The sequence below is a fragment of the Hydractinia symbiolongicarpus genome, chromosome 9 (genome assembly GCF_029227915.1).
Source record: "Hydractinia symbiolongicarpus strain clone_291-10 chromosome 9, HSymV2.1, whole genome shotgun sequence".
Lineage (NCBI taxonomy): Eukaryota > Metazoa > Cnidaria > Hydrozoa > Anthoathecata > Hydractiniidae > Hydractinia > Hydractinia symbiolongicarpus.
Window position 1 is genome coordinate 6,376,855 of NC_079883.1, and position 22,782 is coordinate 6,399,636.

Genomic DNA, 22,782 nt, shown 5'->3' on the forward strand with positions numbered 1-22,782 from the left:
CGTATCGCCGTCCTAGGGTCAGAAAAGATACAAGACGCCCTGGGGACGAGGTTGTCTATAAAATATTTTATTTTTAGGCCGAAATTAGGGTTAAGAAAATGCCTACGCCGGCCTAACCCTAGCTCCGCTCCTGCTTGTAGTTCCTAGAGTTGAAATGCCCCTCTATTTCACAGGACTTAACGAGACTTTGACCAACGTTCAATGTAAAACCACATTGTAAATTCACAATTATTATTATTTATCAGTTACAATATTTTAATTCGTCTTCACACTTTTTATTTAACTGTTGCAAACAAGTTTCACTTTATCATCACACATATCCCAACAATTATTTCCACTGTCATCACAAAACTCTTTGCATTCTTCAACAGTCACATGCTTACAACTTGGATCAAAATTTGCTCTTGCTGTTCCATCTGATATACCTGTTAACCCTATAGGAACACTTTCAACCAACACCAGAAGTAACAATACAATACAGATCTGTACCTTCATGTTGGTTCTAAAAATAAATTTTGCAAACAAAGTTTTAAAGAGTTTTCCATTCCTCATTCTTCATTCCTTTTACACTTATTTAAGATAGACTACTTCTTCTTTTTTATTCAAACATCTCCCTAAATGTTAGAATTCTTGTCAACACTCCACTTTATGAGGAGTTTTCTACTTTCAAATGGTTGGGAGTACACCGGTAAGAACTTTAATTAATCTCATAATTTTGAGTCCATATTGTAGCATTTAAAAGGTTACAATGCTGACGTTTACGGATCAATTACAAGAAAACGTCCAACTTAACCTAAATTTCGATGTTTGTGAGTAAGAAATGGTAGCTACGAATTGCAGGAGAAATTCCATGAATTTTACCCGACCTTACAACTAGTTGGTTATACTTTTTACTAAAAGTTTAATTTGTTTTTCAAGTTTGCCCTACTTAAGGAAAAAGCTGGAAAAAAATTATTTGTCTTTTAAAGTTAATTTTTTGTTCCATGTAAATGTTGTTCACCGCTATTAAACTTTTTATATTAGTCAGAAACCATCATAAAATTATGTTGGTTTCGCCTCGTGTAAAGCCAACACATATCTAAAGCCACAATTTTTCCTTCCTTTCTTTTCAGAAAAATAGATCCAATATATACACATGGCTAATCATTCTCTTATACTGTAACCACAGAGCCAATATAAGCAAATTTTAACAATTATCTTTCAAACTTTTTTGAAAAAAAATCTGCTTTACGAAATAAGCAACAAAGGAAAGAAACATACCTTACACAACTTTAGGAAATCCCTCTTTCTGCACAGCTTTATAGCAATATTGTTCGGACTTAACAACGAAAATATTTCGCAAGACATTTTTCTTCAATGTTTTTGTTGTGAAGTATGTCGCCATAGCTAAACTTCTTTATGTTATCTGTAAAAACGGAATCACATCCTAATATTAAACCATAATCAAATCATAAATGGTTTTATCGAAAGGATGCTTGCCGTACGAAAAATAACGAATACGAAATACGAAACTGAAGGTCAAAAGCATTTGACGTTTGTGCACCTTTACCGAGGACTTAAATAATAAAAAGCGATCACTGACCTGTTTTTTTTCTGTGTCTAATTTGGATTATATTACATCCATTAACTGATAGATATTTTCAGGGGGACAGGATTTGAAATCTTGTAACCTCAAGTGTTTGACAAAGCCGTTTCTATATAAGTAAAACGCATTTCAAACATATTAAAGTCCACTGATCAACATTCACAGCGATCTTAGGACTTCGAATTTTAGATTATTTGGTTTGATCCAAAACATTAAAGGGCGCTAGTTTTTGCTGACGCCACCTCATCAAATTTTTACCTCCTTTTCAGAGCTTTCCTCGCCGTGGAGCGGATTGTTCTATAATGCGGACATTGTGGAAAGTGCAGCTAGCGCATTTTCGATATTGGTTACTAGGTCTACACTCCTTTTAAGGTATAACGTTTTCAGCCTAAGTACTGGCCAAGTGTTGCCGTTTGGTCATTTTGAAAAAAAGCAGCCTTTTGCAAAAATACATTGTTCGGATTTGTAGTCACGAAAATAAAAGAAGAAATTGCACATTGTAAAATATTAAAAAAATACATAAAAACAATTTTTGTTTTATCTTTACATAGGATAATTTTGCATTCTTTTAGCTCAATCAAAGTGATTGTGAAGTCGAAAATTTCCAAAAAAAATTTTCCTGCAAAGAAAAAATTAATAAAGAAAATTGAAGGCTATATTCCTGAAATCAACTTTTCTGTTCCTTTGCAAGGAAATAAATGTGTTTTGTGTAGCCGATATCCGTAAAGCCAATTGTTAAAACCTACAACGTAACTATGACAAAATATAAAATACCTCGTCCTAAAGTTTCACAAAAATGATTAACTTTCATTCTAATTACGTAATTAACATGATATAAAATTATCTATAAAAGTACAATGAACAAAAGAAGATTCGTTTTTTGCAAATCTCTTTCAGATACTAAAACGTCTCAACATACTGGAGCGAAATACGTAAAAATCGATAGAAGTAAATAAAAGCTTAAAAGTACATTTCTTCTTCTTTGCAGGTAAACATAAGACATTGCAGTCGCCATTATTACAGAATTCTTCACAAACTTCTCCCATATAGTACGAACACCTAACTCTTACTGTGTCTCTCACAAGAAACGATCTGGTCCTCGATTTCTTGAGTTTTGCTTGATGGGCACATGTTAACAGTAGTATCATGCACAACAGCACACAAACAGTCTTCATGATGAGTTTCCTTGTTTGTACTATCCTATGTTTAAAAATCTTTTTTAAGAAAAAGACTTCAGTAACGCAGCAGTTAAAAGGCGGGCTAATTTTGCCGCTTTTTAGTTGCTCTTGAAATTCACAGCAAACAAGCAATTGAGACTATTTTACTTTTCAACCCGATCGCGTCATCTCAATGCAGACATTATAGGGATAGCCCATATTTGCTATAACATGCATACGTATACGAATTTTTAATGCCGAATTAATCACATTCTCAGCCCATTGGTTTCTACACTATACGGAACTAAGGCTTATGCGGAATTTCTTGCAAGTCATTGCTAGAAATAGAGTTTCGTGGGCATTCTACATGGCACCATTCGAAGATCATGCGTCAACATGGCATCTTAGTATTTGACGCCTGTCTTAACGGATGTAAATTTCACGGATTACTTAAAGTTGTAGATTAACAAGCAGAGCATTTAGTGCAATAATAATGTAGCAATTTTATTCAAGGTATAAACATATCTTTACAACTTTATTATTTCTATGCAAACTCTACATAGATGGAGATACGAAGCTGGCATGCTATAAGAGGACGACACAAAGGATGTTGAAGACAAATAAAACATTTTACAACTAATCACATTAGTGTGGAATAAGCAGTCAATCTACTGATCATCAGAAATACAGTTCTTAATCAATAACATGAAAACACTTAATCATTTTTGTTTTCACAAAATCTTTAGAGCGATTTATTTATCACCACGTCTTGACAGACAACTGTTATAATAAAGCAACATTCTTCTTTACCGCCTTCCACGTGCTTAGTTCATAAAAAAGGGTAATTCCAACAGCACTATTATACCAACGCGTTGTATTTCAAATCTCATTTTAATACACACCTAAACATGCATGGATTTACAGCCAGTCACCTTCGTCTACATATAATTTAGCTTTTGTACGCATGCTTTTACTTTCGTTAGACACAACTAATTGCGTTATAATTGCTTCCTTAATCATTTCGAAAACTATTTTTAAAAGTTCATTTGGATCCAATAATACAAGACAATTAAATTTCGCTAGATGCTCGCACAAAATATAGTGACCTTCTTGGATTTGGCAGAAAATTACACTTCCTTTAACTTCTTTCTTGCTGTTGAATACACAATAAAAAACACATGATGAGTAAAAACATACAATGTATTCGGTGCAGAATGTATTAGTGTACTCAGTGCAGATGCAGATGCAACAAGAGAGTACTCGCTACTATATGTAATTTTACACATTAACATATTTTCTTTCCACAATAAACAAGTCAGATGATGTATGGCTATGGTGATTTTCAATTGAAACCATTTTTGAATAATCATTTCCCTGTGGTCTAAAAACTCTCAGTCTCCATTGCGAAATTGGAGTGTTTTAATAAGCTTTTTTCTCAAGAGAATATCGTAAATGAGATAATGATGCAAAAAAAAACAACTTTTTCCAATAAATGACTTCATTTATCTGGTGAACTTTTTCTCGTTCTTAAAATAGAGAGAAGGAAGTAACATTAGTAAGTTAGTAACAGGAAGTTCCCCCTCCGATTGTAAGATTGAAACAACAAGATAAGATTGAAACAGCTGTTGTCCTGCCATGTATGTTCTCTTCTGAGCCTGCGCAGAAAACCTGTCCCGGCATGGAACCGACAATTTTCCTCTAGAACTAAAAAAGAAAACTACAATTTTAACTATTCTGTGATCGTCGACGCTGTTTCAGGGCAGTTGGTACGGGCATGAAATAATTATTACAATATTTTTTACATTTTAATAATTCTATAGATTTTTTATCAACAAATCTTAGAATCTGAACAAGATTGTACATTCAGAATTATGCTTAAAATTGCTCGTTCCGATCCCTTGAAAGAATGCAACAACTGCAAAACAGAAAACACTAAAAAGAGAATGATTACATTCTTCCCGTACTCTATATATTAACGGTCACGGTTCATTAATCCACGGCTTAGGAATTAACGACGGCTGTATGTTCTATATCCCAAATATCTAAGCTTTACCATGTCTTGATGTGGATTGCTCAGAAGAAAAAAAAGAAACAGAAGTTTTTTAAAAGCAAAGTGAAACTATAAACTGGAATATCCGGGGTTAATGTTACGTCCTTAAAAGTAACATATTTTTTCGGTTTCTACATAGCTAATCCACATAAAGAATGCCAAAAATTACCCGAAAATTCTGTCCACAATTTATGGAATGATGCTGCTTGATAAAGTAAAATTGTGTTGTGAGCTTCAAGTTATAATTATAATCTTAAGAGAATTCTTATATCGTCCCGATTATAAGTATTTTATGGAAATTCAAGGAATAGTTTCGAGTAATAGCCAATATCTAACAACCTGGAAGGTATGGGACCAAAACATTTGGCATGCAGGTGTGTTATAGATGAATATAGAAACTCAGTAAGAGTAAGTTCATATGCAGCGAGCCAGGCCGGCTAACCGAGCCAACCCGCTTCCATATGAACAGCCCCTAAGTATCACAACCTTGCGCCATAAAAAAAAAAACTTATTAAAGAAAATTCGGCAAAAAGAAAATATTGGCAAGAGCGACAAGTGACTTATTTGATCCCTCTTATTTTTAAAATGGATTTTAATTTTAGGAAGATACCGGAGAAGAATTTATTTTACATTTGGCTAATTACGATTTAGGGAATAACTTTCTTTTTTCAAGCCTTAGGAAATATCTTAGATCATAAAATCTTTTGTGTATTCCGTCACAAAAAAGACTAGTACAACCTAATTGGAGTCTGCAGAGATCCTTTCTACTAGAGACAACTTTTACTTTTTCGTTTTATGATAACGCTGCCATTTTAAAAATTACAGGTTTCATTTTCAGGAGAGCTGTTCATCAACATAAATTTAGAAAGATTTTAGAATAATCCATTTACCTTTTCACTAAACAACGCTGCTACCTTTGCTGTTTCGCGTTCTTTGATGTGATGTTTACCATTCGAAAAACATAGCTTAGCTCGCTTCGGTTTCTGGTTTCTTTACACAATGCGCAGCTAATGCTACCATTTTGTAAAAAACATGGTCTTACAGCAGTATTTTCAACGAATTCACCCGTTCTTTATTTACGGCATTTTGGGTATCTCGCTACTACAGTTACCATTTTGCGTGACAGATAGACGTATACGGGTATTATAATATAGACTAATCGTTAACCCGTGAAAATATCCACGGGGCTGCCCATCCTATATACTTTGCATTTCGTGTTTCCGTAGCAGGACGCGGCTTTTGCGAACACACAGACAGACGGAATACGGCTATTATTAAAGAGGTTTTCCGTCAACCTCGTCCCCAGGGCATCTTGTATCTTTTCTGATTCGGGGACGGCGATACGAACATGGCCCTGGAGGAGGCTGGTCCGATATGAAACCTGATTGGCGCGGATATGTCAAATAATTATTGCGTCATACAAAACATTTTGGCGAGGCGGCGAGTCTGTGACCAACAGGAGGAAGCTGTTGGTATTAAAAATGACGGAGGAGGTGTATCAGCAGTGTCAAGTTTTTTTCAAAGTGAAAAATTTAATAACAAGAATTACTAAGCAATGAGAGTATAAAATAGGACATCATAAAGTCATATTGCTTACATGACAATATTTCAATAGCTGGAAATGTTTAATAAAGCTAGAAAAGTAGCTATCTAACACACTATACCTAGCTAACTATCAAGATAAGAACAAAAGAAAGAAACTCAACTTGTTTCCAAGTTGCCAAGTTTAATTTGCAGCTTTTTGCAAAGAATGACGTTGCATAAAATTGCCACCAATGTCCTTTATAGACAAAATAATTTTGCACAAAATATCAAAAATGTTTTTTTTACAAAATATATATACATTACGTTTTAAATTATATCAGGTTGTTATTAGTGGGCATGTTTTATTACCTTATATGCTTTGGTTACTATAAAAGATATAAAAAGCCAGTAGGTTAACCGTCAGAGCCATTTTATCATTGAATGCACATTTACCCGGCCTAATTCAAGAAAATTCAAAGTGCAATAGCTTCAGTAAAAAAATAAAGTTATTGACTTGAAACTTGTTAAGGAGTACTTTTAAACCAATCTGATAAAATATAATTTTACACGAGGCATAAAAAGTTTACAAAGGCATTTTGAGGAAGAGAAAAAGGTAGGAAGATTTTCTTAAACTGATTCTTGCTAGGCCTTTTTTAACACGCTATGAAGAAATTTTAGAAAATCGAACTCAATCAAATTTGATTGAGCGCTCAATCAGGCATATTGTTAAATCCAGGATGTACTGAAGATGGTGGTAGATATTTAACAGCTCACCACTGTGATATATTATCTCAAGAGTTTTAATACAAATTACAAAGCAGTGAACATAAAAAATAACAAAAAAAGTCTAAACCGAGTGTCTAGTTTATATAGCGTCCCATAACTTCAGCAAATATTAAAATATTAACTTGAGATTTGGTATGATATGGTTTTAGATTGGTTTGATGAAATTGAGCGAAAAAATAGTTCTATTATCATCATAATTTCTGAGTTTCAGAATTTAGCCATTTTCAGAGACGCTGATAAGCCGTTTTGACAGCATATCAATTTTGACCAAGATACAGATTCAGAAAATTTTAAAAGCTATTCTAACCTTATAAATAGGTCAGATAAGATTTAACCTAAAATTATGCTAGTAAACAAAAAATTTAGTTGCGAGGAATATCTCTTTGCTGATATCTTTTTCTGAATTAATCTTCACGGTTAGCTAGTTTGGCATTTTAAATATTTTCTAAGCAGAATGATAACAATAAATAGATGTATATATCAATAAAAAATCGATTTTTGAACAGCAGCAGAGTTTTGATGAGCTCTAAAAAGTGCGAATTTATGAAACTAATTTTGGTCCAAAATCACCAAAATAATTTCCTCAAAAAATATTCCCGAAACATTTTTTTCTCAAGGTAGCAATACTTTGCTGTTGGTAAAGTTGTATACCAATTCTTTCTAAAGTATTAAGGAAGTGATACATTAAATCGAGAAAACAGATCACACGTAGAGTTGTCAATTTCAATTTTCAAACCAGCATAATGCTTTTGATAAAATTTTTGGATTATTTATGTTTTAAACAGAAAAAAACTTGTATTTGTATATCTGTGTGTGCAGATTAAATGTGAGCTTGTTGAGTAAAAAATAAAAAAGCTGCAAGGCGTTTTAAAAACATGTCATTAAGAAAAGAAAAAGCAGAATTTATCAGTAATGGGTGGCTTTTTGGAAATGTAAAAGAATAAAATACTTCTGAAGTAAATACTTTTCTGAAGCTTTTTTCACCCAATATAACTGTAAGCAGTGAGTCCACCATATATGAATTCAGTTTCAATCAAGTATTGTTTAAATACAGCAAAATCTTTGTTATCATATAAAAGCAGTAATGCAGACACAGATATGAACTCACGGTAAATGAGAATTCTAAAGTTCAGCCAAAATGAATATAAAATGTAAATGTTAATATGAGGTTAAATTTCTGCCTAGCTACTTTCAGTCAGGCACCTAGAATGATACAAACATTTGAAAATTATGTAGCCATATTTGCACCTTAGAGAACCAACGAAGTGCTATGTTCAGATGGGCAAATCATTTACTAATTTCCAAGTTTCCCCTAGCTACAAGTTTTACTACTCAGTGCTTGCTAGTCAACCAATTCAGTGAAATACACATGACTAAATTGCTTGAATTTCTTCAAGTAAACAGCAGCCTAAATAACATTATTGTATATTTATACGTTTACACAAAACAATCAAGGGCAATATGCGAGAAGTTTGTGTGTTGCGATGACAGGAATCAAAACAAACTCGCCCCACGTATCTGTGACGTAAAACGCCGAACTCGCTTAGCTCTGCAGGGTTATATATAAAACTTTGGTACATTGAGACAAATCTCATTAAATATTACACACAGAAATACTGTGTATTGGAGGGTCACGTGACGAAGCCTCCTCCAGGGCCATGTTCGTATCGCCGTCCCGGGGTCAGAAAAGATACAAGATGCCCTGGGGACGAAGTTGGTTTTCCGTACACAACAGCATTATTTTACACATTCTACACGTCAAAATATATTTTAGTTGTTATAAACACAAGGTTTTACTTTCGTATAATACTTCATCGAAATGATTTTCTGACATCATAATAATAAATAGGCCTCAAATAAAGTATGAGCGTAAAAAACTGATCCTAGCGAAATGCATATTCTGGACCTCGTCAAAAGTTTTAGGTTAAAATTAGGGTTAAGTGAGGCAGAATGAGGAGGAATGAGGAGGAATGAGGAGGAAAAATCAGATAATCATGAAAGAAAAGAGGATATAAGGAGTTTTATTTGTTACATTTTATTTCTTCCTCTGAAAGTTGCTCAATTTTTCCTTAAAATATGTTTTTTGTTGTTGTTTTTGTTGATTTTTGCATTTTTTTTATCCACTACAAAATCAATTAATTTAGTAGAGCTTTCTTAAATGAAAAATAAAATAAAACAATCCCACAAGAAAGTAAATAGAACTAGCTATAGTGACGAGTGATGTATTAATTAAAAGGACAGTTTCTTTACTTCCCTTGCCTTTATTTCAGTTTACCATCACTGAAGCAGAGTTTGGAAGGAAATAGTAAAGTGATCCATATAAACACAGTTTAAGAAGGCATGTCTTTCCGTTGAACAATGATCAGAAGGGGCAAGTGTTTCTTGTTTATATTGTTCTCAACGTGTCAAAAAACAGCGTGAAGGAGAGCATCCAAATACATATTGTTTGTTTAACATAAAACAAGTTAAAATCCCAATCAAATAAACATACAAAACGTCTTACATTAAAGCTCATTAAAAAGATTGTTATATCGAAACAAAAAGTCACTGACACTGCACTAAAAGCTTTTAATTTCGCTTCAGACTTTTTAAGTCGTCACTCATAGCTTAAAAATTCTGATGTGAAAATAAAAGACAACATCAAAGCAAAGAGGTTTGTCAATACTACACACGATGAAGAAGACTTGCGTTTTGTTGTTATTGTTGTTGTTATTTACATTAGTTGACAGAGGATATACATGGACAAGAAATACAACAAGAAGACGATGTAAATATCATATGAAAGAAGTTTGTGAAGAATTTTGTGATTGGAGAGGAAATTGTAACGATTTTTGCTATCCTGTCAGAAAGAAAAAATGCTCCTCCTGATGATGAGTTTCGACACAATTTGTCAAGGATTCTTTTTTTGTTTTTCAACATTTCTATTCGTAGTGGTTTTATCATTTGTGGGGAACTTTAATGACATGGGTTTTTGGTATTTAACGGACTCTCGTTTCTTCGAATTTTTTTTCGTAGCCGACACAAGTTAAAGGTGGAAAATGATTTTTGCCGCAAAACAAAGTTCGATAAAAACATATCAGCATAATCATCGCTGCACGCTGTTGATGGTGTTGGGTTATCGAGACATCACCATTTCTATGTCGAAAGAAAATATGGAAGAAGGTGTTATTTTTATCATTTTGAAGATGTGTTAATGTTTTTTAATGAAAATTAATGAAGATGTGTTAGTAATATTACATCCACACGATCTTTTTTCCAGCAAAGATTTTACTTTGCCTTTTAAAATTTGTGAAAATTCTTGGTTTATGTTGGAGATTGTTTTCAAAACCGACGTTGCAAGAAATAAAAAATATAAAAATGAAACATATACATATATAAAGAACAAAAAATGAAAGCCGTAAACTTTTTGCTTGCTTTTGTATTACTTAACCTGTTTCTTTTGTCAATAAGGACCGTTAACGCAATGACCCTAAACCGTTTTGTAGCTGAATCCTTTTTACTTTAGAATAAATATAAGGACCAATACAACAGAAAAAATTTTAAGCAGGTGGTCTGCCACGCCCGTTTTGAAAATTTTATCTTATATTTCTAGAATATTTTGAAGTTTTTGTGGTTTTCTTCATCAAGTTATGTAAGTGAGTAAGTAAGTAACGGGAAGTTTCAACATCCTTGGGGATTCCATCCTAATGAATGTATCTTCCACCCCTCCAACTGTAACTGTGTTAAATTGCATATGTTACATCAAGTTCCTTCCTTAAATTTGTAGACGCTAAATAGCTAAAACACTTTACGCCCCTTGCTACAGACACCCATTTACGCCCCAGGGCATTAATGTTTAACTAAATGCAAGCCCATTTGCGCGAAAAATCCAATTAGGCTTTTGTGAGTATCGCGCCTTGTGATATTGTCAAGTTAACAAAGTATCCTCTACGGTGAACAATATAAATGTGCATTTCATTAAATGGGCGTATCCAGTTTTTTCGCACTTTTTGTTTAATTAGCGCCTTAATAAGTTTTAATAAGCTTAAAATTTGACTCAAAGTACTAAAATAATGATTAGTTGGATTATCTTTATGTCAAACAATACAAAAACTGAAATTGTAACAAAAAATGATGATGTCAGCTAAAATTATTACTGAAACTCATCATTTAAGGCATTATTTTTAAAGGTCATGTGAAAGTATGATGACTTACAACGTAACACAAGACAAGTTATGGGGTACGACATTTGGCCCCTTCCTCCGGCACACTACACTCGACCCCTATACCTCGATATAAATTAGGTTAAACTGGTTTAAAATTTCACCCAAAATTTAGGAACGTTTTGGGACCAACATATTTTAGGGATTTTGTTACTTGACTTTTATTTTTGGAAAAAAGTCTATGTCCTGACAACCCATCGACGATTTACCGTCAATTGTTGAAAGAAAACGGATAAACCGAATAAAATAAAAGTCTTACTTTGACTACATTAATACTTCAACTACTACGAATTTCAGTCATTTTATGCGTACAAACAGAATTTTTGTGGATTATTTAAATTCTTAAAAGGAAAACAGAGGCAGCGAGAAACAGTGGTAGTTACAGAGGCAGAGACAGCGTTAAAACTGGACACACTGACCTTGTAGGAAGCAGAGGCAGCGTTGAACCTGGACACACTGCGCTTGTAGGAGGCAGAGGCAGTGTTGAACCTGGACACACTGCGCTTGTAGAAAGGCAAAGGCAGCGTTGAACCTGGACACACTGAACTTGCAGGAGGCAGAGGCAGCACCTGGAAACACTGAGCTTGGGTAACCTAAAACTATTTTAGAAGACAAAACGATGCAATAAGAACTAACCTGAATAGATTGGTAGTGAATGTAGCGGCTCGTGAGGCGCGACGTATAGCTCTAATTATGCGTGTCACGCGCTCACATTTTTACTGAAAAAAATATAAACAGATCGTTGAAATCGAATATATCGTGTCAAAAAAGTGAACTATGGTGGAGCACTGGCAGATTTGTTCATGGCATAGCTAAAATTATTAAAACGCGTAGCATTGTTGAGAAGGAAATAGATCTGGCAATGGGGTTAAGCTACACCAAAATTGTGAAATTTAGAATAGTCATACGCAAAAATGAATAACGCATCAATAGCTTCTTTCTAAATTTTCCAAAAAATGTGCTGTCGCAAAACCTAATCTAAAATAACAGCCGTGTTTTGTCTGTGCGCGGAAAAACGTCGTGCTACAGAAACACGAAATGTGATATATAAAGGACGGTCGAATCCGAGGATTTGTTCACAGACTACAGATTAGTCTATCATGATATGAAATTGATCAATACTTACATATAATTCAACATCGTAATCCACTGACAGCAAATGCCGTTGATGCCAGTAAGTGCCACAAATCCACCCTTATCTTCAGGGTCTCTTGGCCACTGACCTGTTTCAAATATATGAAAAGGGTAAAATTCCCTGGAATCCAGGTTGCCGCAAATTAAATGTCGCAACATCGATACCGAGAGCCTTTCACATCAAAATAGTATTGAGGACGAAAACCAGAAAATTTGATATAAGACTGTTTTGTTTTTTGTTCGGTTTTTTATTTCTCTATTTTGTCGTCATCTTTTGACTTATAAGTCTTTTCCTCCAGAAATAACTAAAAGGCTCCAGGAACAAATATGTGAGACACTTTCTCTGGCGTTTACGTTTTTTGTAATTATAACTTCAGACGAGGTGATCAGCGAACTATTAAACTTAGCGCACTACATAAGGAGAGGAAACTGCCAATACTGTGTATTCTCTCTAAAGCGGACACCTCTATATAACATAACGGACACTATTTCTTGGAATGGACCGATTTCAGGTCAAACTCTCACAATAAGACTCTCTCTCTATAAGTCGGACAGTTATAAGACGGACACTTTATAAAACTGACACTTTTTTTCGCACCAATGGTGAGAGATTCCACTGGAATTCAGTTTTTATGAGCAATGCATTAAAACGCAAAATTATCTAGGAAATCTACTCTGCAGCATCAGACAGATGAAACTTTAGCCATAACAATCAAAGACAATAAAAAACAACAAAATTTCACAAAGTACTAGTTGTAAAAATTTACAAAGTTGAGTACAATGCTTATAATGTAAAAACAACTACAATATTACATGAACACAACAAAAAAGGATTTAAAAACTATTTTATACCTATTCAAAGAAATCCCTTGTAAACTGGATTGTATAAATTTTGTTTCAATTTAGATTCTTACGGTTCTTACACTTGACCACACAGCGTTTAAAGAAACCTTTGAACTTTAAATACATTTGACACCTTTTTTAGCAGATTCTCTTTGTCCTGAAGCCGAAACAAAAACCTTTCTCTATTTTCTTTTCCTGGTTATTTTGTGTCGCTAATTTTATGAACTTTGCATCAGTAAGGCGTGCTGCCTCCACGAGCAACACAGCCATCGTTATTACCATGTAAATAACAATTATTCTCATGACTTCAATACGATAACCTAAAACATAAACCATATGCATACTGATAATTTTCGATAAATATTGGGTTATCTTAAAATTCTTTATCTGCTAAAAAGCACAAAATTTTGGAATAAAGGCCAAATAACAAAGAAATTTGTATCAGATGTAAACGAATAAGCTTCAAATACAAGTGTATTCATATTTTGCGACGTGGGTACGCGAGGAATTTGTGCGCGCAAGGATTTGTATGCGCGAAAGTTTGTGCGCGGGAAAAGGCCAAACTGAGAAATGAAGGACAAACAATAACAAAACAAATGAAGGACCATTTGTTTTGTTATTGTTTTAAAATCGTCACTCATCGTCTATGAGGGTTTTTGGGGTATCTTCTCATGTCCCATGTAAATTTGTTTATTGAGAGAGACAGCGCAGCTAGGCTGGATACACGAGGTTGTGATATTTAGGCGTTAGGCTAAAATATTTGCGCGGACCCTGTAATTGTTATTACCTGGAAAGCCAATGTTTTAACAGTTTTTTACATCTATATTATAACTGGAACATATATGTTTTTCCGTAAGCTGAAAATCCAGACCATATTATATTTATAATTTACAACGTCGTTGACACTGCAATTGGCCGAGGCGAATGCCCAGGTGTTAACAAAAATTCTCGATTTAAGTTGGCATGTATTCGCCGACATGGTTTATATTGCAGTTGGATGTGAATTTATATAAGTTTTGTTTTCATTTTCTTATAAATTTCTCTTTAAATGTCACTGTGATTTGTGTATGGGAGCATACAATCACAAACAAAATATAAATTGCCCACATAAAACCGAGTTTTTCAGTTTAGAGCAGGCAAAGGGTAATTCATGTTGGGAGTTTTTGCCAACAAGAAATAAATGAAATTAGAAAGGCTGATGTTTGAACACCTTCATAGACTATATATAAGAACAAAATTATGAGTGTAAAACGCTAAAAAAGCATAAAAAGTAAAAAGTTGTTATAAAAAAACCTGACCTTAGCAGGCTTAAACTTGAAAGAAAATAGGTTTTTTCGTCGTCTGTCTGGTGATATTACACTGAAATTGTGTTTCACCGATGTTGTTAAAGAAAGTATAGTCAAATATTTTCACAATTAATAATAATTTTTGTTTTAGTCCTTCTTACATGTGTTGTGAACACTGTGAATAAAATCATGTATACATACTTTACCTGTCTCGTATATACGTTTTCTGTCCTGATGGTTTTAAAATTGGATGGAGGGATAAATAAGGATAAATATGTTGTGTATGGACAATTATCCAATTGTATTATTGTTCCTCATTTTTTGAATGTTTTTTCTTTTTTAGATTAGCCCTTATCAAAACATCCACTGTCGGCATTTTCAAACTGAGCGAGAGAGTTAGAGTAACGCCTAAATACTGAAACATTCAGAAGTTCAATGTTACATAAAAGAATTTGTATAAATAAAAAAAATGTCGACAATTTTCTAGATCAATTTCAAAGACATCAATTAAAGGTTTTATTTTTTTAAAGAATACTATATGTAAAATATTTTATTTTTTTATTTATATATAGACATTATTTTTTTATAAGAACATGAATATGGTAAAAATCGCTTGCAATGTTTTTAACGTGTTTGAAATGCAGCCTATAAATATTCTTGGGATGTTCTTAATGTACCGTAAATGACAAATAAGCCCCTGGGCAGGGAGCTTATTTAATTTCACCCATTAAAAGGGGCGCTTAATTGGCAAGGCGTGTAATTATGTAGCAGTGTTTATTCAGCAGGGGGCGGTTGTTCTGTATTTTATGGTATTACCCTACTTTGATGATAATTGCTACAAAGTGTAGCACTTGGATCTTTTATATTTTTTTATATTTTTATTAAAAAAAATTGTAGTCAAGCTTCACAAAGCCTTAAAATAATCTTAACATGTTCTTAAATTTTGAGACTTATGTTCTTATATACTTTTTTTTGTCCTCAGAACAAAAGATATTTACGCTGGGCTTACTTTGTTCTTAAACTTGTTAAACGTTGGTGCAGATAACATGCATTGTGTTTTTGTTCTCTGAGGATAATCTCACACTATATGACATATTTTAATCCCATACTTATTATTTCTGCTGATGGCGGAAGTCTTCAAGCCAGCGGGCTTCTTGTTTGAATATAGTATGCAGAGCATCGTTTTATTTAACATCTATCGTAATATAAATTTGCAAACACCTTATGGAACGAGTGATCGCTCTACTACTATACCTTGTGTCGAGCTCAACAAAGGTCTCCAAAATTAAAAAAGTACTTATACAACTTTGAGGTCATACAGCACATTATTTTTAACTCAGTAATCACTGTTTTTGTTTTTTTACGGAATGCCATGGCATAAAGAACAAACACTTCGCTTTTTTCATGATATGGAACGTTTTCCAGCCTTAAAGTTCATGCTTTCTAAAAGGAAGCCACGCGACGGACAATCTAACTTGATGCTGGATCTTCTTTATCCGCGATATTTAACATTTCTTTAGTAACTTTTGTGTTTTATCAACTGTACGAATTTAGAATAGGGAGTTTAAGTCCGCGAAAAAATGACTATTGCGCAGATTTAAATATACTTGTTATATATTTCTGAGACCAAATAAAACATCTTATGAACTTATTTATCAAGGTGCTGACAAATTATATATATATAGCATTTCTCCTTTTTTACGAAGCAAAATAAGAAACAAGATTACTTACTAAAGATTTTTACAGATCCTCACAGACCAAACAACGCTCCTTATAACGTTATTTCTTTGATCTCCTACCTTTGTTGAAGATATTTATAACGATGAGGAGAATTTTCCGTTTTTTCTTGAAAATCATTAAGATCTGATACTAATTGGGGTTGATGAAGAATCATCGCGCTAGTAAATTGACAACAAAGAAACTACATTATTCGCGACGTTTCGGATGTTCACACACCCATTTTCAAGCAATCAAAAACGTACAATGTTCTCCTAAATATATACAAGTTTAACAGCAACCATAGTTACATATTAAATACTAATTGTATAAATACAATGGAGCAGATCTAATGTTGTTATTCAACTGGGGACTATCCCGCATTATGAACAAACTCTCTTTAATCTCTAGCAAATACCGGTTGTTACCCCTAGAGAGTATACTAAAATCGTCAAGAGATGATGTGGTGTGACAAGCTTTAAGATGATCTTTAATTGCCGTGCAATTAGATGAGGTTGATTTCTTACCTGTTAAGGGAGACACTCCGAGGTGCTCGCTTGCCCGAAAAAACTAGATGTTGAAGATTTTTTGTAATTTGATTGTGTTCACAGTGTTTCAATCATCCACAGGTGTGTGTAAGAAACTTTCCTGCATATGAATTTTCGTGCGTTCAGAATACCTAAAATTTAAGTCAATTGAATTTTCGCGACGTACTGCTCTCCAATAAATAGTCTAAAACGACAAATGGTAATGCGACAAAGTTTTTTTGAAAGTGTCATGTTAAGCAAAAAACCTTTTTGAAAGAAACTTTTTTTCCCCGATATTTAAGTTTTTAACATTAATTAGGGTCGACAGTTCAAAATTTATTTCTTAGACTCGCTAACTCAGTTTATGTCATTCTAATTCTTTCCAAAAACTTCTCGCAGTTGCTGTTCTGCAAGGTCGAAGGAATGTCATTGAACAAAACACAAAATAAACTTAAATCTTCTAAATCTCATTAAAAGAAGTTATTTTAGTTTTTTACCGTAAAATAACAATCTTTACTGCTGTCTACAAAGTCATTGCATTTTAGTCTAATTTAGTCTCAAAAGCTGCATCTTTTTGTAGTTTTGAACCTGCAATATTCCAAACAGACTGATCGCCAACAGAATTCTTCACACTCTTTACTTATCGAGACGTTTGGATCACAACGACTTTGAAAATTTACTTTCGACGACGTCTTTATGTCGTCACGTACAGTAAGGTGTCTTCCTTCCACAAGTAGCACAGACATCGTTAGTATCATGTAAATAACAATTATCTTCATGACTTCAATGCGATAACCTAAAACAATCATATAATTGTCAGTGGATGAAGAATAATTGTCGCGTTGTGAAAACACCCTTTCAATGCTTTAAATCAGATTTTACTACTAGAAAAAAAAGGTCAAAAGGTCAAAATGGTCCTGAAAAATCATAATGATCTCAAAGTTAAATTTTTCTGCAACATTGCGTGTGTTTCCTTTCGAGAAAAATGTTCACTTTATGAAAAGACATAAAAGTTGAAAATTAAAATTTTAGGCTGGTTGCCAATATTATAATGGTATAAGAAATTCTATCTAAAACTCAGTTGTGACTCCATGAGTAGACTGGTCTTGCCGTACCATTACCAAATTTTGGTGCTTTTCACGAAATGCTTTAATTGCCACTGTCGTCATTCGCGAAAATATATTTTCACGAATCTTTATCAATTTTTTCATTCGCGAAATTAAATTCTTGCGCAATTCAATTTTTAAAACTATGCTTTTTGAAAATTTTTGGGATAATAAGTCATTGTGTTCATTTTTGACCCTGCCCGGACTTTTTATATATCTCAAGAACAGAAATAATATTTTCCTTTACTGACATTGTGCCAGCTGTAGACGTGAAAATTCATTAGACGGTGACTTCCTAGGCCTGAGAATAACGATTCCCTTGATGAATTTAATAGGGTCATAAACTTTCTTCTTTTTCATTCAGAAACGCAAAAGAGCACAAGTACACAGTAAGTTTGTATCCAGAGCATCCAACTAATGCGCGTATGTGTTTAAGGCTATTGCACATGTTCAAGACATTACTGCGCATGCGTAAGAAGTTATAACGCATGTACGGTTTACACAGCCTCGATATAAACTATATGTAAAAACAAGATAAAATTTCATTGCAGCTTAAAACCTCATTTCGGGTAAATCTCATGTTGGGTCCATATTAAGACTGCCTTAATCTTCTTGCAGCCTTAAGGCTGAAATAAAAGAGTTCTCTGATAAATGTCTTGTTCAGTAACTTTATTTCAATCTATGTTATAATACCCGTATATGTCTGTCTGTCTGTCACGCAAAATGGTAGCTTAGCTGCGCAATAGCGAGAAGCACGCAATGCGGTATAAGAAGGACAGGCGAACCCGTGGATTTCTCACGGGCTAACGACTAGTATCTTCAAAATCTTCTCTGATTAAAACGCTTGTTAGAATTTATAAACAATACCAATACTGAGAATAGTTGCAAATTGCATACTCTGCCTGACAAAGCACATATATTAATATTATTATTTACACACAGTATTTTATATCTTTCCCAGTTTCTAACAACTTTATAGATCAAACACTTGGTCTTTAAAAGATTCGTTGAGGTTATAAAACATCTTTAATTGTATTTTTAAAAAACCACATATCTTTCAATTAATTAAGGTTCCATTTACACGATACGATTTGTTGTACTGTTTGTATTACTTCAATTTTTATACCTGCTCCCACGCGCTTTTGCTTTGCGTGTGCATCCAACCCAACAATAACTTAGCAATTGTGGAAGAATAGTAATTCATCTTCTGTGTTTAAATGTGCATGCAAAAATAACGAACATAATTAATTTTTAGGTTCTTTTTCTGGTTTCCGTGAGTTGTTTTTAAGAAACGTTGATGCTTTTTATTGAAAAATCTATCATCCGCTATTCTACTTTCTTCGTAGCTACGACCAGAACTATCAATTACCTTAAGCAGTATTTTTGGAATCAGAGAGTAGTGATAACGAGTTAAATAAACCATAGTTAATAGTTATTAACAATGATTAAACTTTGCAGGTTAGGTTAAAGTTAAACTTTAATGGTTACAGGATCAGCCCATTTATCAATGTTACCTTTTTTTACTTTCCAGCTAATTTATATTTTGTGCAGTGCTGCAAAATAGTTAAACGTGTCATGAACCAGGTAGCCAGCGTCGAGAATGCGCTGGCGCACTTTCCACAATGTCTGCCCCAAGTCCGCTGTAACAGTGAAAGGTGAACTTTTACAAGTTTGGAGTGCTTGTTACTAACATAAAAGAGCTTTCTCGATTACTTTTAGTTACAAGCCTTGGATTTTCGCCATGCAGATTTGCAATTATTTATAATCGGGATTGTAGTAATACTTGTGCGGTATTTTTTCCTGTTTATTATTAAAAAGTGACTAAAAGAAATGTTATATTGTCTTACAACCTCGTTTCCAGCGCCTGTTATCTCTTTTTTTAAATCGTTGTGCTGAGATGATGAAGATTCAACAGGTGCTGGCAATGAGGTATATTGTCTTCGTTTTTTGCCTAAAATTACTGACATTCTAATTGCTGCATAATAATTGCAATGGTGAGTTAAGTGCAGTTTGATACTGCAAAGTGTGAGGACTTAGGGCTATAGTCATCTCTCACGCTACTCGTGAAGGTAAAACGGGAGCCAGGGTTCTTCTACACCTATGATATTTTGATGCCATTAAGATGTGGGCTCATTAGTGGAAAATGTCATTTAACCCAGACTTTAATAAACAGGCTTCAGAAGTTGTTTTCTCTAAAAAAGAACTCCCAAAATCCAACCCCCACTTCTTTTCAACAATGCCCCTGTTTTAGTTGTACCTTATCAAAAGCACCTTGGTCTAACACTTGAAGGGAAATTAGCCTTTGATCATCATTTAAATGAAAAGATTGCCAAAGCTAATAGAGGTATTGGTCTTATCAAACAACTTTCCCGCAGCCTACCCAGAAGCGCTCTTGTTACCATGTACAGGTCATTTGTGCGCCCTCATCTCGATTATGCGGATGTAATTTATGACCAGCCGCATAATGATACCTTCTGTAGTAAGATCGAATCTGTTCAATATAATGCTGCTCTAGCAATAACAGGTGCTATAAGGGGGACATCAAGGGAGAAAATTTACCAAGAACTAGGTCTAGAAAGTCTCCGTGATAGGCGATGGTATCGTAGGTTATGCTTATTTTATAAAATTGCAAGTGGAGATGCTCCTCAGTATCTCATTGATATTTTGCCTGGTTATGTGTGTTCGCGTAGTGTTTTTCGTAGAAATTTATTTAATCGCACCCCACTACGGAGTAACTACTTTGCAAATTATTTTTCCCGCACTCGATAAATGAATGGAACAAACTCGATGTAGCAATCAGGGAATTAGATTCTTTGCCCTTGTTTAAAAAATCCATTCTCAAGTTTATTCGCCCTAAACCTTCTCCTATTTTTAATATAATGGACTTGGTTTGAAATTGTTAACACTTTTAAGAGTTAGTATGAGTCACCTAAAGGACCGTAAGCATCGGCATAACTTCGCCGATACTCTTGTTCCTTTATGTAATTGTGGACTTTTAGAATCAGAAACCACCTCTCACTTCCTCTTACGCTGTAGTTTTTATGGTAACCAAAAAAAAAATCCTTCTTGGTAGTATTATAGAAATAATTGGTAATATTTCGAAAACCTAGTGCGAGTACTTCTTTATGGCCAAGAAAACACTAATATGGTCGAAAAGGTATCTATACTGAATAACACAATTGTGTTTCCTAAATCGTCAGGAAGATTTGGGGAACCTCTTTTTGAGTTAACAGTCCTTTTCAAACCCTTCTATTAAACTTTTTTCTTGACGATTTCTTAAAGCGTTAAAATATATTGTATATCCCTTATATTTTATTTTTGTTTATTTTGGTAGTTAGGTTTGTCTAACACCTATTTAAATGTCGTACTTTTAGTATTTTTTCATTTTTTTTTTCTGTATCTGTCTTGTAATTTTTTCTAAATCATTATATAAAAAAAATTAAAAAAAAATGATATTTTGATGGGATATTCCGTCCACAATATCATAGCCGTAAAGAACCTTTTAGGACGACGTTAAGAAGAGCAAAAAATTGGGATATATCGTACGTTAAAGAAATATGTTGATTTACCTAAAATCTTGTTTAATGCTTGCTTCGCACAAACTTAGAAAAGCCACGGGGGTTCGCAACTTAGTCTCCATGACTTTTTATATTTAGAGCAAGGCCTTGTTCAAACCGTTCAAATATAAAAAGCCTAAGAAGTCCCAGGAACTTAGAAAAGCCACGGGGGTTCGCAACTTAGTCTCCATGACTTTTTATATTTAGAGCAAGGCCTTGTTCAAACCGTTCAAATATAAAAAGCCTAAGAAGTCCCAGGAACTTGTCAAGTTTTAGTAAAATATTTCGATCCCGTAAAATTTGTATTCTTAGATTCCCAAGATGGTACGCTTGTTGTTGTGTTTGTTGTTGTGTGTCGTGTCTTATACCTTCCTTAACCATCTCAAACATTGTTAACCGTTTTTATTTCACCCGTTTTAACAATATGCTTTATAACTGTCTCTCGCCAGTCTTTCTTTTTTTCAATATACTGAGTATCAAGCTAGCTAGTTAAAGGGATTCCTGCATTGAAAAAAATATTTTTGTATATGTTTTTGTAGGAAAAAGAGGATAAAAAGTTGTTTACTAAGTCTTTTGGAATTTTTTTAAAAAGAAAAGTAGCTAGCTAGCGTATAATCCGCCAACTCCGTGAAAAAAACACATTTAACATCCTTATATCCATAAATATATAAAGGTATAACGTGACCATAATTATAAAACTAAGATAAAAATATATCAAAAATGACCACTGTCGCGCTTTTGACTTGAAAATCACAAAAAGGTATAGCTGGCTGAAATTACCACCAAATTTTTGTCATGTGCAAGTTCCGACACCCCTAAAATGATTAAGTTGTAGTATCAAACCCCCCCCCCCCCCCAATCAAATTCATGCATTAAAAATGGTAGACTTCACTGAGTTGGTGGATCATACGCTAGCTAGAGTGGGTTCGATGTAAATATATATATGTTTTTTTCAATCAGGGTGATTACAGTAGGGGACACCTCATATAGCAGACTTTAAGGTCTCAATTTACAATGTCCCTAAAGCTAATCTCTCTGTAGTGGACATGGTCAACAATTTGTTGTAAACAGAGTTCAATACTGTGGAAAGGTTTGTTAACATCATGTTCGTGTAACGAGCGTGGTGCACACGAATCATGATAAAATCGTGGTTTTTATGTATAATAAACTTTCAAACATTCTTTCGTGGCCACCACGCTAATATTATCATATTATTTTTTACCTTTGTTTTTTGATATAATTGATGAACTAATACGGTCTTTGTTGTTTTACAATAGAAGTTATCTATCGCGGAAGCCACGGTGTAATT

The 22,782-nt window shown here is 33.8% G+C and overlaps 1 long non-coding RNA gene across 1 annotated transcript; it reads right to left on the reverse strand.

Moving 5' to 3' along the window:
• Nucleotides 1–214: 214 nt before the first annotated feature.
• LOC130656142 (uncharacterized) lies at nucleotides 215–1,900 on the reverse strand. Its single transcript, XR_008984855.1, has 2 exons — nucleotides 1,261–1,900; nucleotides 215–502 (listed from the first exon to the last, which is right to left on the reverse strand). It is a non-coding gene; the product is annotated as an uncharacterized LOC130656142 (long non-coding RNA).
• Between the last annotated feature and the right edge of the window lie 20,882 nt (nucleotides 1,901–22,782).